The 18,410-nt window shown below is 30.7% G+C and overlaps 1 protein-coding gene across 2 annotated transcripts in view; it reads right to left on the reverse strand.

Annotated features, from left to right (window-relative positions):
• Positions 1-18,410, reverse strand: part of LOC125066734 (leucine zipper putative tumor suppressor 2 homolog) — a 90,564-nt gene that overhangs the window by 25,289 nt on the left and 46,865 nt on the right. The gene's annotated exons all lie outside the window — the stretch shown is intronic.

An 18,410-nucleotide genomic window follows, 5' to 3' on the forward strand; every position in this document is an offset into this window, starting at 1 on the left:
CTTGCACATTACTGGGTTATCCGTGAGAAAGCATTGGTGTTACATTGTAGATTGAAGTTTAGACCAAGTTATAGACTAGAGCTTAAAACATTAAACATGAAATATTCACTTTAATTGTTTTTATATATATATATTTATATACCGTACGATTGACTACCTGATGAAGATTGGTCACCACCTCCAATATAAATATTTACTTTGTGATAGGGCTTTGTTGAAACCCGTCTGGGTAGGTACCACCCACTCATCAGATATTCTGCCGCCAAGCAGCAATACTTGGTATTTTTGTGTTCCGGTTTGAACGGTGAGTGAGCCAGTGTAACTACAGGCACAAGGGACATAACGTCTTAGTTCCCAAGGCTGGTGACGCATTGGCGAAGTAAGGGATGGTTAATATTCTAATAGCGCCAATGTCTATGGGCGTTGGTGACGATCAGGTGACCTATTTGCCAGTCCGCCTACCTATTAATTAAAATATATAAATGCAAGGCAAGTTATATTAACCATTCTTTACATCCACTAAGATAGAAATTAAGAAAGGGATTTTTTCCTTGTGTCTGTAATTACATTGAATTATGCATAATTTAAACCGAAACACAGCAATACGGCTACAGCAATACAATTTTTGTTTAGCGGTAGAATGATAAGTGGGTGGTACCTTAGTCTCATGTAAAAAAATTCAATGTTATTAACAAATAGCCTCGACAAGTTTTTATGATCGTTATTTGAAGACTATAACAAGCAGCTCCCAGAATATTTTGTTATTAGGATAAAACTTTATTATTATATTTTTGAACTTATATATCGACCCAAGATATACGCGTTTTTTTATAACAAACTAATTGCTATGAGGCGCTAACAAAGAGTAGAAATTAAAGTAATATTAAAGACATAGAATAAAACCGCATGGCGTCTGTAAATTGGATCCATCATATAACAAATAGACAGAATAGTTGTAGAACGAGACGAGATTGTAGATATGTCGCTTAACTAATATCTACGTATAAAACTATGACTAGCGATTTTTAAAAAATAAAATTTCCGAATAAAATGGCGGTACATGACGGTGTTAAGAAATGCTACTTATTTATTTTACATTGGCTGAATAATGGCACCAATTCAAAAAAGTTTGACCCAAGAAAGTATATCTTCAAAGCTTTAGTGATTCGACTTAGTCGCTGTTGGAAACCAATATAGAACACGATATTTATATTTATAAAATAATGAATTTAAAATAGCGATAATTTAAATGCTGTAAGCTTTACACCTACAATTACTTTAATATAAATTGTGTATTGGTATCACAAAGTACAGTTTCATGGTCGTGATCATAACATGATTAAGCTTAAGGTGCTTCTTATATTATATCTTTGCCCCACTACGGGTTAATCTATATTAATAATTTCATTTTACAGGTCTTCGATAGACCCGATCCAAACCTTTCCGCAATTATAGACCATTTAAAAATAATAATTTTTAGTCGACAACTTATATCAGCAAAATTCGTGTAATCAACATATTTCGATATTAAATCCATGAAATTCAATGACATGACAGTTCAACGGCCAGCCTGTTAGACGTTTAAAGTGTGTTCCAAATAATAATTTCGTGCACGGCAGTTAGTTCATTTATATTTGTCTAGTTTTATTTATTTTACACGAGCGAAGCCGTGTTTTTATCTAGTTAATATATATTCCACAGAGTTTGGTACGACATCCATTTCTTAACTATTTAACATGATATGAATTATAAGAACAATATTTAATTACTACATAATTAAATATTTGAAATCTTAGTAATTCCTGCTTGGATATCAATGATCATTTAAGGTCCACGTAATGTATATGTACTGATCCATCTTGTTCCTATCGCAGTATTACTATGAGTAAAAAATTAAAATAACAAAAGTTAACAGAGCTACTTTAAGCGACGTATACGTAATGGAAACATTCAATGATAAAGAATATAAAGCTAAAGAAAATATTAGCATGTTTACTCGGTCATTTCGCATCGTAACTTGACGTTCGAAGTATCATTGCAAATTGTTGTAGCCTGGTTTTGCAGACACATAATGAATAGTTGCTGAGCAATGACAGTACAGGCGATGTAGCATTAGTGGTATTACGACGAAAGTGTTGGTGGGTTGGTGGTAAGTAATCATAGGCCCGTGATCTGTGATTTAACGCGTTGAAGAATCTTACACATGTCCGACAAATAAACACAGCGAAAGCAATTTTATACGCTGGTCGAACTAATATTATAAATATATGTAATTTTTATATCTATACAACAAGACAATTTAAAACAGCATTATTTGCAAACAAGCGAATACTAAGGTTTCAGTACTATAATTCGAACAGGAATCGTTATTTAGAAACAAGATCGTGCGAGAGAAGTAAAGGTCTCAATTCATAAGGTGAAATCGATCTTTTCAATAAAAGTAGACCACTTCAGACCCTTCACTTGATCTCAAGTAATATAGACGTCGCATTTGTATGTAATGGTGTTAGGAGTAAGACTGGATTGTGCTGTTATACACATATATTCCACTTCTGTCATAATGTAACAACGTCAACACTGAAACGCGGCTGCATTAACTGCAGCTATAAAAATAACATAAACCTTAAATATGTTTCCTCGTGATGGCACGATTTTACGAAAAACATCTTAGAAGTGGTTTATGCGTGAGTTGGTTTATGCATTGTAAATCCACGTACCCGTATAAGGTCTGAAGCGTTTTCTAGTGACACAGTTCCAACAATGTCAACGCTTATATGATATGGTATATTTATGTGAAAAGTTCGCGGTGAATCTCCAAACGGATCTGCGGTCGACCCACATCGCGCACTAGCTGGGTGGTTCCTGTGATTTATTAGACAATCTTATGGAATCACCGCTGCTTAAACTATTAGCTCTACCTGTTCTGCCGTACACTTCACCGCTCTCTCGATAACATTCCAATAAGCAATCAATTCCCGTATTTATTAGCGTACACCTTAAGACCCATATCGGCGTATACCAAATTACAGCGTTTAGAATGCTGTCGACTATAAGTGGAATATAAATGTGATACGCGTCGAGTGCTATGCATTTATTACTTTATTAGTCGCGGGATTTAGTCGCAGAGAGATTACAGTTATCGTATTTACTGCATAAGGCGCTGTGTTAGGCAGTATAATATCCAGCCTGTTTCCCCTGGGCATAAGATATTTTAAATCGCTATTGAATAGCGTAAAGTGTAAGCTGAGGAATAATACGTCTTGTAATTCCATTTATAGTATGGATTTATGGGTAGAAGAGATTAGAAACATTATAATATAGTAAGAAGTGGAATCAACGGTATTCGTTACAGTTGTACATTTAGCGCGTATAATGTGCTGTTTTCGTGTGAACGTTTCGCTTTGTATGTAATTTTATCTAGCGTACGATTTCCTTGATGTTAATCTTTAGATTGATCGCAAATAGGGCTTGGAAATGTTTCTGTTATACAAAATTATTGCAATATCTATATGCTTTATTTTACTAAAGTATTTAAATCCAAGTATAATACATTGAGATATTTTACAACTTTCAAAATACCTAGCTTAAATAGCAACGACAGTGTTTCGCCCACACATGCCTATTCTAAGATGAGCAAACCCCAAACATGCACGACTAAATGATTGTCCAAATAAAATGGACCAGTTTTGCGACACCCCGAGGCGTCTCCCACGCTATTTCTTACACGCATGTAACACGTGCTTTTGGATATTCGCCAGTTATTTTTGCAAATGTAAGGATTTTGAAACAACCGCCGGCTATATCTCAGGCTTACAATTAAACAAATTAGAGTGTATTCGGTGATTCTTGTTTAGTGTTGCTTACACACGCTATAGGGAGCCAGCAGACAGTGATTTGCATTCCGATCATGGACGAAAGTTTTATAGTTAGCACGCAACTGCATGGTGTAGTGCAAGTGTAGCGATTGCTCAATCCATGTAACTAACATATGTCAATATGTTAACATACCTCCATTAATATAATTAAGAAAATATATATTTAAATAGCTAATTCTCATTTTGTTATTGTGCGAGGTTTGATTTTTAGAAACAATAAATTTGGACAAATTTCAGCAATATCAAGACAGACGAAAATTCTGTGATTTTAGAATTATGCCAGTGTCGGTATCGGACTAAATATATTTAGATTCGTATTTACATAATATGTATGTATATATACTTTACTTACTCAATTCTTTTTCTATTTCAATTCTCTTCGACGTCACTATAAATAGATTCCACTGTATGTTGAATATGTAAGTGTCTTTTATTATAATATTTATGATTTTTCCTTTTTAATTCACGTCATTCAAAAATGTAATTTCCTGCAATATATATTATTTTTAACTGTAGACGCGTTTGTTGCAATATAATTATTACTGGAGTTATAATTATATTGGAGGAATGAGGTTCCGGTTCTAAAAACATACCATCGTAAATTAGAAGATAACGATCAAAACATGAATCTTGTAAGTAAAAGATCATGAAAGGCGAATGACACTTAACAATGAATGATATAATACTTTATAATAATTTCGTTGGCATATACGTAAAAGAAAACATTTCTTTTGTGCACATAGTCGAGTAATACTAATGTACTCAAGTATAAATCACAAGATTAGAAAAACAAAGAATAATATTATAATTATTATGGGTGTTTTATGTAACAAATTACTTAAGAATAAAACAAAAAGTCACCACGGCCGGATTAATCACGTCGAGGACCCTTCGCAATGCATTTCTTAAGGCCCATTTATCGTTTTCTAACTTCCTAAAACATATTTTTCTGACGCTACGCATTTTTTATTCATAATTACTATAAATATTTGGTTTCAGCATCATTTGTTTTAAGACTATCGTATACTGGGCGATTTATATTAATATTACAATAATATTTTACCCTTACTTGTTTTTTTATATCCCGAAGGAGCATAGTTTATACTGAGTGATATTTTATATTTTACTATTAAAATTGACGGTCGCACGTGCCCGGCAGATGTTTTTGTCCTAAACATCTGCCGAGCGTTCCGCTCTTTGAGCGTCCATGTCTTTAGAATTGATTTGACCCTTATTGCTTTTAATGATTAAAGGATATGCTCGTGAAATATTGGGGGATTTTTAAATCGCAAATGAGGTGATTATAAATGGAGAGCATATCTTTTGAGCATTTTTTGCTATACTTTTTAAGACCTTCTTACTATTATTTTAAAGTAGGATTTCAAAAGCTAAAAAGAAACTTTACCTAAGATTTAATATGTCTTAATAATTATATATAATTACTTTATTAATTTAGAAAATATGCGATCTTTAAATTATTTTTTATAAAGAATATAATCGTATCTTCATTTCTGAATGCGTCGAAAGCATTTTCAAGCAAGCTTTCAATGCATTCTTGTAATACATACATATAATAAGGTATAGCAAACGGAGTCTATACCATTCAGCTTTCATTTGAGCCTTTGGTGCGTATTAATAGAAAAGCCAAATCTCAAGCGTAATGTCCTTAAATTTCAAAGGACATATTCACCAAGTATCTTCAAGAGTAAATGGTATACATTTTTTCTTTTATGCTCCGTATTGAACTCCTCATAATCAGTACACAGAATCTTGCCACCAAAGAACGTATAAATATTTTAACACTGTTCCCGAACGTGGATATTCCAACTTTGCATAAATGTTTGGTTTTCATTAACAATAAATCACATAACATGGCAATGGCATGCTAACACTCAACACTATAAAATTAAGTGCTATCCAAAAGGAAATGCAGATGTGTCCTCAACTGAGCGGGCGCATGGTTCAGCCGGTTTCGTTCGAGGCGTGTACGTTTTTACATGTGATGATAATACAATCAATAGATGGTCCGATCAGGTCACACGTCACTTTTTATGGGCCAGAGAAAGTTGTCGAATGTTGGTGTTAAACAAACAGAAACAAGTATTGGGAATACGATGCATAGGATCATTAACAATTCCATATGTTTTAATATTGCTTGCGTATATTTAGATGGTATATTTTTGAATGTTTTATCTAATATATTCTCAGTGTAAAAACATTTACAAAAGTTTTATGATCAGTATAATTTATATGTATTGTTTTAATTATATTTACACACGAACACACTCTTGCAGATGTGCTTATAAATACTTAAATTTTGATTACGAAAAAATTAAGAAATTTTGTATATACGTTGTTACTGGTACAGAAAAGGATATTAGAATACCTAATACCTGCCTCTCAACAAGTCGAAGTAAGAAGTAGAAAATTCGAATGCTTCTTCTTAAGGGTGGCCATATTATTGCATAGGGATACCGTTTCAAAATTGGAGTGAATAGGTAGAATTCAATGTTCAAGCTAATCTATAGACCACATTTTAAACTTGTAAAACATCAGACGATGTATTAACAACACGCTTAAAATCTTTTCGTAAAATCATGTGTTCCGGGTATTTTTAATAACATACAACACATTTGAGCATATGCAACATCAGCTATTGGCGCCCAGACCACATTAGCGATGTATAGGACCTTGGCACAAATGTGGTTCACTTCGTGACGTGAATACAAGCAATCCGATTAAGAGCTCACGATCAACACAAACCTTTTTCAAATTCACAAAATACAATTTAATAATTCAAGCAATGTTGATTTGACGTTATAAATAGGATTCGTTACTTTCCATTGTAGTTGAATCAAATCTTTATTACTTTGAATCAGGTCACTTAATGTCAGTTCCCATACGATAATATTTTATATGGAAGATTATCAATGTAGAGATTTAAAGCCTAATTACCATTCGCCCAAATGAGAATCGAAAACCGAAAACGAAATGTCAAAGTACGAGGGTACTCACGATTGGACAGAATTTCCGTCGAATCGTGAGTTACATTAGGTCAAAATAGAGCTCATTGTTTCTGTCACAGACAATCAAATCCATTACAACAATATCAACATCAGAGGTAAAGTAAAATAATATGAAATATCTTATATTTCAACGTTATCTTGGTCATTTTATTGGAAAGATATAATTATTGTGTTTTTAATTTATATGAAATATTTATATTGTTTCGATTAAAATAATTTACTAATTTAATTAATTATATTATATTTTAAATAATTCTGTGATGTATACCTACTCATAAGTTCGTCGACGATTACGCTCGTAGTTTTGTAGCAATAGTAATTACTAATTGCATTGGAAAGACGTTATAAATAATACGATCAGGATTACTTTTACTGGTGCTTCATTAATAACAATGATTATTTAAAACACGATGACATCTAAACTTAATAAGAAAAAAAGTACCTACACCGTTTTTTTTTAATTACATGAGTTTTTTTTATATATTAATTTTATTTTTTTCTCGACATTTGTTCTAATGGTGAATTTCCTTACATATAAACTTTATTATTGTTTTAATAATTTAAGAATACATATAGGTAGCTCTATTTTGTAAATTCTGTGGAAATAAATATGCAAAAGAGATCGTAACATCTCATTTGAAAAGCACAAAATTGATTATTGCAATATAATAATAATAATTAATGTCAACATTTTAAAAGTTAAAGCGTTATGAAAGAAATTGTTACGAAACGATAGGATTATAATTAATCAGACTTTTTGATCGCGGAGTCATCTATGTGAGTGGCTTTGCACAATTATCTCAACAGCATTGTTAAGATTTTGTGGGCGTTCGTTATATATTATATTTATATAAATATCATAATACCACTCATACGTATCTTTGTGTATCGTATATTGGTACACCTTATAACCTTTTAATTAAATCTTATCCATTATTGCTAAACTTCTCTTGGAATTTATCCATCAATAAATCACCGTTTCATTTGGAAATATCAAACAGTTTTTACTTAATTGCCTTAGATTCTCGTTTCAACAACATTTTCTTTCGAAGTTAACTTAATCAAATAACATATGTACTTATGTTAAAAACGTCAGCGTTTATTATTAACTCAGAGTCGTCTATTAAATCAACAATGAACAAATACATGCGTTTCAATAAAACAACCACTTTATTAAACAATACATTAAACGTGTTTTGTTTAAAAAAAACTATGGGAACAATGGACTACTCGCTAATAAATCAATAGGTGCATAAACTAAATGTTTAACTTGTATTGGTTCCGTTTAATTTCAATAGGGCTTCGAACATAAAAGTAGCAATTTATGTTCGTAATCGGAATTTTATTATTGCTGTATAAAAAAGGGGTTTCGTTGCTTTTAGATTTTTTTATTCAACTTGTCGTTACTTAAGAATTCTTCATAAACAACTGGTCTGATATATAATTGATGGAATTATTTAAATACGGCTGAAAATTTATATTAAAAAGAAATAATAAACTTCGTCAAGCTGTAACGAGATTTATTGTGGGCAAGAATAAAGGAATCCATATAAAGAGAGCCAAGGTAATAAAATTAAAATGTCGCAATCTTAATTGATTGCGAATCGCGTCGCAATAAATATTCAGAATATGTTATCACCGAAATGTATAGAAGAACTATTAAAGCGCTTGAATGTTTTAAAAGGATATAACGACGAACAGTATTTTAAAATAACATGCAAAACGTTATTATTAAAAAAGGTTAAAAAAGGTTTTATACATCCTCGACGTTACGTTATTCGCATTTATTTAACTTCTTCTCTTAGTTCCTTTCCTTCATCAAATCACGAATATTGTTAAACAATCTTAATTAAATAAAACACAAACAAGATTACGTTTAAATTAAAGGCTGTATAGAGATCGTTTCTTAAAAATTCTTCGTTTCTGTATAATTCTTCTAGTAGCTATAACTGTAGAAAATAATTAAAGGATTTATATGTATCTCAAATTGGCCTAAAGACAGAAGAGTTTTTCCATAATTTACATTAAGTCGGTATTCATTTATCTCATTGTGATTTTAAAATTTTAAAATCATTAAAAAATATTCGTAAGTACAATATAAGGTTCGCATACAAAGCAAAAGATAAATAATGAATCACGACTACAAATATTTACTCGGAATGAAGCGATAAAAAGCAGTACCAACAGCTCATAAGAGATCGAAATGCGTGTGTCAAAAGAGCAGTTTAATAATTGTTGACTGAATTGTGCTGCTGTATTTCTTATTGTTTATCATTGTTCTCCTTATTGAGAAAGATTGAATTATCAAAAGCGAGTGCTGGCAAAAAGGACTACCACAAGGCGAATATATTAACCAAAATCGTAAGAAGACAAACGACAAAAATGCAATGAGTCGTTATAAATTACAATGACTAATAGCACGGGCTGCTCTGCAAGACATAAAAGTGCAATTGAAAACAACATTTTAAGTATTACGTTATATGTTTTCATGAAACTATTTTATTATAGACTTAGAGTTATACATACATTATAGAATTATATTGGTTAAAGTAGTTTCTTTGCCACTGGCATTTTCACAGCTTCAGTTCATTGATGAAAGTCTGTCGACCTCACTGAATAACCAAATCGAAACACGGCTAGAATTTTAATCATTTCTACGTTCGAGAAAGTGAGAGTAATGTACAAAATATATTTACGGGCGATAATTAGCCAGCTCTAATAGAATGCAAAGAAATTGAAACAAGATATTAGATTACATTATAAGGCACAAATTATTGAATATTGGCAAAATGAATGTTAATGTTAATTCCGATTAGGTTTAAGTGGTAAAAAATTCATAGTTTGCAATGAATATAAGATAATTAAATAGAATAATATTTATATTCCACACGCTCATCATCTGTTTATTAATCGTGATAAAAATGTTACATTACAGACCAAAGCTTCCGCAAATTTATGTAAGGTATAGAAAGGCAAAATCCAATTAAATCTTATATATAGAATTCAGATTATTCTGCTTTGTAGATGTATGTCAGACTATCTGAAATAATTTACAATCGAAGATTCTATTCATTTAATTGTATCACACTCAATCAAAATGTACGCCACGAACAATTGTATTCATATGACTTAATGTGTAAGATGTCATTAGAGTTATATTCAAATAACTTGATTGTCAGTTAACCCAACGTATCTTCAGCATAAAATAGACTTGTCAGCACATGGTTAATCCGCGAAGCGTAGGCGATGCAATCTACAGACGTCACCTGCTAAGATAACCGACAAGCGTGAATAATTCGCAACCTCACACGTTTTAGCGACCAATGTATTGCTCTATCTCTTAGATTCACATCTTTCTATTATTTTACTTTACAATCAATTGCTATATTTTCATTGATTTTGTTGATATAAATTAACATATATTGTAAGTAGATAAGGTTACAAGTTTACATCTCAATCTCTGAATAAGACAGAAGAATAAATATATAAGTTGTCAACTAATAAACTAATAAGGTTGCGTTCTTATATGCCAACAAATTTACACTATTAAGAAAAATATCTATATGTGTCAACGATGTACAACATTCTTCTAACCTTTTTATTCCTTCTTTTATTAGTCTTTTAAGTGAAAATAACAATGACAAACGACGGATGGAAGGAACATTATTATTATAAATTTTATTATATAGTACATCATTGCTTTTATAAAAACGTAGTCGGCTGTTTACAAATCCCATCATACCAAACGAAATCGAATAACATAAGTCTAGCAATCCTGATTATATAAATTAATGGAAAGAAGGTAACGGTTAATTACTTGGATGCTAGGTAATGCAAGTTGGTGCTTTGAGATATGGAAATGAGCATAGCTGGTGGTCTGATGCATTGCGAGATACAAAACGTACTTTGTCTTATTTTGATCTGTCTCTTGTTCGTAGAACTGAAGACAACATGCATGTTAACAGGCATGTTCTTATAATAAGAGATATTAACAAGCCTTTCTCTATAGAGCAATAAATTTGGAATTATCAATAAACAATAATAAACATTTTAATTTGTACAATAGTAATTACAAAAATAATTCTAATATCTATCAAAATAATGTTTATAATGTATGACTTGGATTTAAATGCCTTTCGCGCAAGAATAAAAAAAAATCTTGATCATACAAAAGTGTTTTTGTCTACAAAACATTTCATTCAATTAAAATAAAGATAAAGATACGATATATCTTAAAAAAACCAATATTCATGTGCCAAGACGGTCACTTAACTATCAGGTTACCCATCTGCTCGTATGCATATTTATAAATAAAATATAAAATTTTTGCGATGCAAAGGAATTTTCATGCATAGTCAAGTATGAATCTTATAAGGCAGGTAAAACAATGGGGTCGATTAATAAAACATAGGGGCTTATCTCGCGGAAAGGCATCAATGCTTGTTCCACTCTGTGGGTCAAGCGGTCAGCTTTCAGATTCGATATTCACCTGTGTAACTTATATTGGGACTTCAAATAGCCTTGAAATCTAAAATAAAATTTAAAAAAATCATAAGCTATTTTACTTAATAAACATACATACATATAATAGATTAAAAAAAAACATTAACGTATAAAATATTACCGGATTGATACATAGTGAATAAGTACTCCATAATCGGTAAAAAAGGGGCTGTTCCAAATGCAAAACAAGTTTTAGTTGAATGACCGGTCTTTGTAGATCAATTTTTTATGACTGAGAATAGAGTAAAAGGTTTTTTTTATCAAATCTTGTAAAGATTCGAATTGTAGATACTTAAATGAGATATGTTTTTAAAAAAAAATCTTTGATCGAGGTGGATGTTTTTAATAACAAGAAATGTATCCGTATTATTTGTACCCCCTTCAAATAACATAGGATATAAAGCAATATCAATTGAATTGAGCATTGTTAGTAATAATTATCGGACACTGAGCCAGATCAAGTCGTGACCACTGGATCTGAAATCCGCCAGCAACTTGCTGGCCTTGGACTATTTCCACACACCTTTATATAATTTAGCAAAGGTCAAATAGAAAGTATTAATGGACAAAAGGTTGTATTACTATATCTAACGTCGCCATTTTAATGCGAGGTGATAAGTTAGAAAGATAAGTAAACAGTGATTCATTGATAAGATGTAACAATGACGTTTTAAGCTGAAAATTTTACAATCAAATTGATGTCCAACAATATTTGATTGAAATATAAAATTAAAAAAAAATATCTTATAACACATAAATAAGAATGAAAACGTAGTCGCGAAATCTGAAAGAATTACCAAATAGTAGATTATAAACGTATTAGTTTAAATAAAAAAAATGTAAATTTATTGGAACGGAAATGGAAATTTTATGCTAAACTAATTGTTTTGGATGTGAAAATTCTTAAAAATTTAAGTTGTAATCGGATTTGTCACAATGAATACACCTAAAAGTGATCAGTGGGCGAAGTAATCCAGAAGAACTATGAGAGAAAATTAAGTTTGTCAATATACCGACGAGGTCAATCGTTTCTGTCAGTCTATAAAATTCACGCCTATCAACGTATGTTATCGACACAGCCCCGTGGGCGAATGTGAGAACGTTTTTTATATCAATAAAAGATATACTTTTGTTATTTCCCGCAGTACTATCACGCCATAATTGTAGTTCTTAACGTAAACCTTATGGAGACGACTTTTATAAAATATTTAATTAAGTTGATGTTATCTTCAAAAATAATAAACATACTCATATGTGTAATATTTATTATAATACAATCGTATGATAAATAAAACAATACTGCTTGAGTTATTAGCATAAAACGAACCAATACTTTCGTTTGTTCTTGCATCATAGTTATTTCGATTGTTTAAACGGTAATATCTTCGCGTCTGTTTTGGCATAGACTAATTATTGAATACACAACAAGTCTTTATTTAAGTCTCTTCAAAGCTGCACAATGCGTGTCATTGATTTGTTTCTCATTGGTAACATCAGTCAACCGTCACGGTGTTCGAGAAAGAACGGTCCCACGAGTCCCACGTCCAATCGTAAATATAGAAGACATGTAATTGTAAGCAAGCTGATTTATTAGACGATGCTCAATAGTTTATAACTATATAATCGTGGGCAATTGTTTTAAATTGAATAGAAACATGTATTCATTTAATATAAGTTTGGCTTTATATAATAAATATATTAATTATTATTCAGTATGCATAAATATAATAAAAAACCGGTTCTAAAAAATAACCGATTTTTGCTATAGAATGATTTCGCAAGATGGTAATTTTAATACGAGTATTAAATTTGGCATAATGAATACTGTACGAAATTCCTAACTGCCTACTAAGGCTTCATTGTGGGCAGCACCGAAACAAAACGAAGGCTGTTTTTACGTGATGACTCATACACAAAAAACGATTTGCTCTAAATGTAAAGCTAGATCAGTTTCGACCGTGATTTTGCACTATTATGTTTCTTTTTTTAATTTGCAGTCTTAGCTCCTGTAATTTTATCATGATTGCTAACTTGGAGAGTAATTTTATTAAACAACTTTATTTATGTCTTTAAACAACTTTGCTTAAAATGGTACGCAACAAATCGATACATGTATTGCAACAGTACTTGGAAGCTAATAGTTAAACGAACTAAATAATTGTCTAAAGCACGTACAAAACATTGCGTTTAATAATAATAACCACGATCCAATTCTTTGACAAAACTTGCTATTGTAATGTCATGGTCATTCATTATGTATTTCATTTATCTCAGGAACTGCGTTATGTCCATACTGAAGTAATCTCTAAGCAGTACTTGTCTTTTTAATGTACATTGTTTTTACCTTAAGACTTTTACTTTTACTCGGGCTCTCATCCACTCAACATATATTCTAGTATTGTTGTGTTCTGGTTTGAAGAGTGAGTGAGCCAGTGTTACAACAAGCACAAGGGACATAATATCTCAGTTCCCACGTTGGTGGCGTGTTAAATTTTCATACAGCAACAATGCCCATGGGCAGTGATGACCACTTACCATAAAACCTATTAAAATACATACTTCTATCAATAGCTTCTTTTATACTTAATTTAAGAGATAAAATTTAAGGCTTGAAAATGTATGGTAACATTATAATAGTCACTCAACAATTTAATACTTTTAATAAGACTATTAAATTTGTAATGAAATCTGATGACCTGAAATCATAAATAATATAACAGACCAATAGCCATAAAACCGGCAGTGAATGAAATGGAACTTCATATGGAGGTTACTGTGTTGCATGAATTAGGATTTTACCATAAATTATGATCACACACATTCATGTTTATAAATTTCTTTTCGAACGAAGAATTTTTAAATTATAAAACTAGTTACCAACAAGATGGACAACTAAATCTAAGCATTCATAGCGAATGAAAATATTTAGACTTCATACCGTTAGGTATAAATAAATTTGGTAATTTTAATATGCTTTTAGACAATACGAACATTTTAAAGTTATTCAAATAAAACTTATTGTTTAAAAATGTCTACTTACTCTGTTTGTTTATTTTTTCTGTCTGCTATTTTATATTATTATATATTATATATATTATACGTTTATAACGTAGGTATATGAAAATTGTGTGCAGAAGTTTCTCATAAAGTATATTTAACTATTTCTGATTTTCATATTTAATATTGCTTTACTTTAGATTTTAAAGCAGTCATCGATCTTATCTGGGTTAAGTATCTTTCAATTTAGTATCCGTAAATCATCCTAAGTCATAAATCATATATTTCGGGCATGAGCTAGAAAGGAGGCTGTGACTGGGAACATCTGACGGCATGACTCATGGATGGCGTCATCCTCCATAACATGCCATGGCATGGTCAGGCGAGTTCTACTTACAGTGTCGAGATATTTGCATCCAGAGTAATTTCATAAGCTTATCACTTCCGTTATACATATATTTATTTTTTAATAAAAAGTAAAATATATCTTTTAGCGTTATTTTTATATGTTTTGTTTATTCTACTTTTTATATTTCAAATATATTTTTTTAAGCGAGGAATAGCATTTATAAGATTCATTATTTCACTCATTATTTCAATTATAATAAAAGTACTGAAAATGAACACTTTTTTCGTATATTTTGATGTTTGCAATTGTTGCAGGTCGATATTTAAAAAACAAGTTTTTCTGCAAATTGATTTATTCCAATCATTTGTGGCAAGATCATAAAAGTTAAGCAGAATAAGAGAATTAGGTCTAAACCGCCTCTCTGATAGAAGACGAGACCTTTGCCCAGCAGTGGGATGTTTACGGACTTTTACAGAGAATAATTGAAGGTAATATTAAGTTGCAACCATTAACGACTGTTTATATAATTTTATAGTCAATACATTTTAAAGTGCAATGTTAAAAATGTTTAAATAATTTTAAATGTAGAATGCATATGGAGTAAATCGTTATAATTCATAACTTAAACAATCTTGCTTAAAGTTGCAACTACTTATGTTGGATTGTATCATTGCGTTATCGTCCCCATTGTTCATTAACATTACATTTTGAAACATTTTTATATTATTAGAACAAATTTGATATATCCATTGAGCCTATATACGAAGATATTATGATTATTAGTATCTTTATATATTTATTGTTGTTTTTCATGTACGTAGTTTATTGAATTAACATTGGATTAATTGTTTATCGTATAAAAAATTATGAAACTCCACGATTAAAAAAGAGAACATATTCATACGAAGTTATGACTTATGAGATTATAAAAATAGTATAAATGGATTCGACATTACCGCAAAATATAACATTATTTGGAGAAGTATAGTGGTCATAAACGAGTCCTAAAATTTTGTTCGTATGACATACAAATTATTTCGATGACAGCAATTAAATAAAGATTAATATTTAAGGAGAGATAATTATAACATATAACAGAAAGGCTAAAATTTGCATATCCATAATATGGACATGGTAATGTCCAAGACAAGAATGTCCTTGTTAAGCCTTATATGTTATGTTTATATTTTTGCCCAAGATAGAACATAATACGAGAATAATGCCGATTTATATTAAAAAAAAAAATACATTTAATGTCATCGGAGAAATTATAATATTGAATATTGACTTTTTTTTGGCCCGGCCCGCGTCCTTATATATCTAGGATATATAAAGTTTCCATAAAATTATATTATTATATTGCAAAAGTATACAATTTATCTAGTACGTGAAATAAAAGGCATTTCAAATGTAACGGTACATCGAACTAACTCTCTGATGAGAGGTATAATTTCCAAACGAAAACAATGATTAGTATGAAATAATGACAGCGAAAGTAACCAATGAGCTTTTAAACAACAAATAAATGTCAGGTATCGCACATCATCAGTTCCGCGGTGAAAGTTGTAGTGGAGAGACAAAATTTGGTTCATCATAGCGACCTTATTCCCAAAATATTTACTTACAACCTACGATTTTCTTATTATTACTTTTTTACCTTATAATTTTATTAATATGTCAACCTGACGTATAATAGTATCGTATTTAGATATTTATTGCAAGAAGTTTGATGAATAATTTATTTCTAAAAAGTCGAAAATTTGTAAATATCAATGAATTTTGATAGTTAGTTATCTTATTTAATTTAAATAAAAATATATGTAATAATTCTGTTATATCTGATAACTCAAATCTCTAAGCAATGTTATTTTAAAGCAAACAAAATTGATTCCATGTTTAACGATAGCGTAAACAGCATTTTGTTTACATATTTTTATATCAAGATAAATAGTCAACGGTCTCGACATGAATTTTAAAATTTAGCGGTTATTTTAAAATTGTCATTAAAATTGTCATTTTAAATACATCTATAGGTAAACTTTAAATAAATACATATTTTTAATTCGGTGAAAGGGCTTTGTGTATCTCCGGTTTTTGTACCTATATTATGTATGCATTTTACCGCCAAATATACATTATATTTACATAGTATTGTTGTGTTGCGATTTGCAGGGTGAGTGAGCCAGCGTGTAACGTGTATTCCCAAGCTTGGTGGCATTGGTAAAGTAAGGGTTGATCAGTGTTTCTTGCAGTTCCAAAGTCTATGGTCACTAATGATCACTCATCGGGTGGCCAATTTACCAAAGGGATGGACAAGATCAAGCGATATCAAAAGATGTATTTAATAATTTTAAACTATAGCTAAAACTTCAAATTCAAATATCAAAAAGTTGCTAAAAACATCACGTGATATATGGACGACCCCAAGGTTATAGAGAAATAGATTTTTGAAAAACGAAGTTATATTCGAGATATTATTTCTAACGAAATGAATATTTGAAACGACCACTAAAAGCAGAATCAACAAAACCCCATGTCGTAAATAAATTCCTCACAGGGAACACACGATAGTCAGTAAACGAAGCAATGTAAACACACCGTCGTACATTTGGTTCCCTTCAACTACAAATAGGTGCATTGCACTCGATAATAAGATATACAAATAATGAGCAACGAAACGTACAACTAACGCCCGAAAATATAAAACGTTCATAATTTAAAAAGTTCAAAGAAATGCATTCGATTTGTTTGTATCGTTTTATTTATCAAAAACAGAGCTAATTGAACAAATTGGAGTTACAGCTATGATTGTTAATGGCAAATACAAATTAAAAAAAAAAACATCCGAGTTGTTTTTTTATTTAAGGAATGTGACTGTTTAGGCTCCTTCGTATTTCGGATTTTTTAAGTATTATGAAGTAGCATATATCTTTTTTTCAATATTAACAGACATCTTAAAATTCCAATACTTGGTTACGCACGATTCTCTTTGTCGAAATGCCAGACCCCCTGGAGGTCGTCACCGTTTGTGAACGACTCTAGTTTAGAAAAAAAATGTCTGATATTTTAAGATCGGCGTTTTAATTTTTAAAAGTATGTGATTTACCCATGAGAAATATAAATTCCAAAAGCATGTTTTAATTATTTAATTAGAATTAAACTAATCTGGAACGCGAATATTAAATGTAATTTTCTACAATAGTTATGTGACATTCAAAGTTAGAATCGTCACGATCTAAATTCAAATTACCTATTATAGATCCTAATAAGTACATATAGACCATTACTATAGTTTCAACTGCCAAAGTCAGGAAATAACCGTATTTATTATTCTCATAAGGATACAACCGTAAATAGACATACGCTCTATTGTTAATTCCTGACACCTAGATTATGTATGGGTTGCAATGTTGAAATGCATTAAAGTTCATTCAATGCATTGTCGAGAGACATTTTGTAAACGTTTTGCAATCTACATCAATTTGCAGCAATTGATCACAGCAACAATAATTTAACGGAACAGTTGAATAATTATGAATAAGTTATAAAACTTATAAGAAAAATACTTTACTCAATTTCTAGAGAAGTTCACTTGACAGGCATTAGTAATTAACTTATGAATTATAAGAAAACAACGCTAATAACGCCTCAGACCAGTTT

This window comes from Vanessa atalanta, chromosome 10 (genome assembly GCF_905147765.1).
Source record: "Vanessa atalanta chromosome 10, ilVanAtal1.2, whole genome shotgun sequence".
Classification (NCBI taxonomy): domain Eukaryota; kingdom Metazoa; phylum Arthropoda; class Insecta; order Lepidoptera; family Nymphalidae; genus Vanessa; species Vanessa atalanta.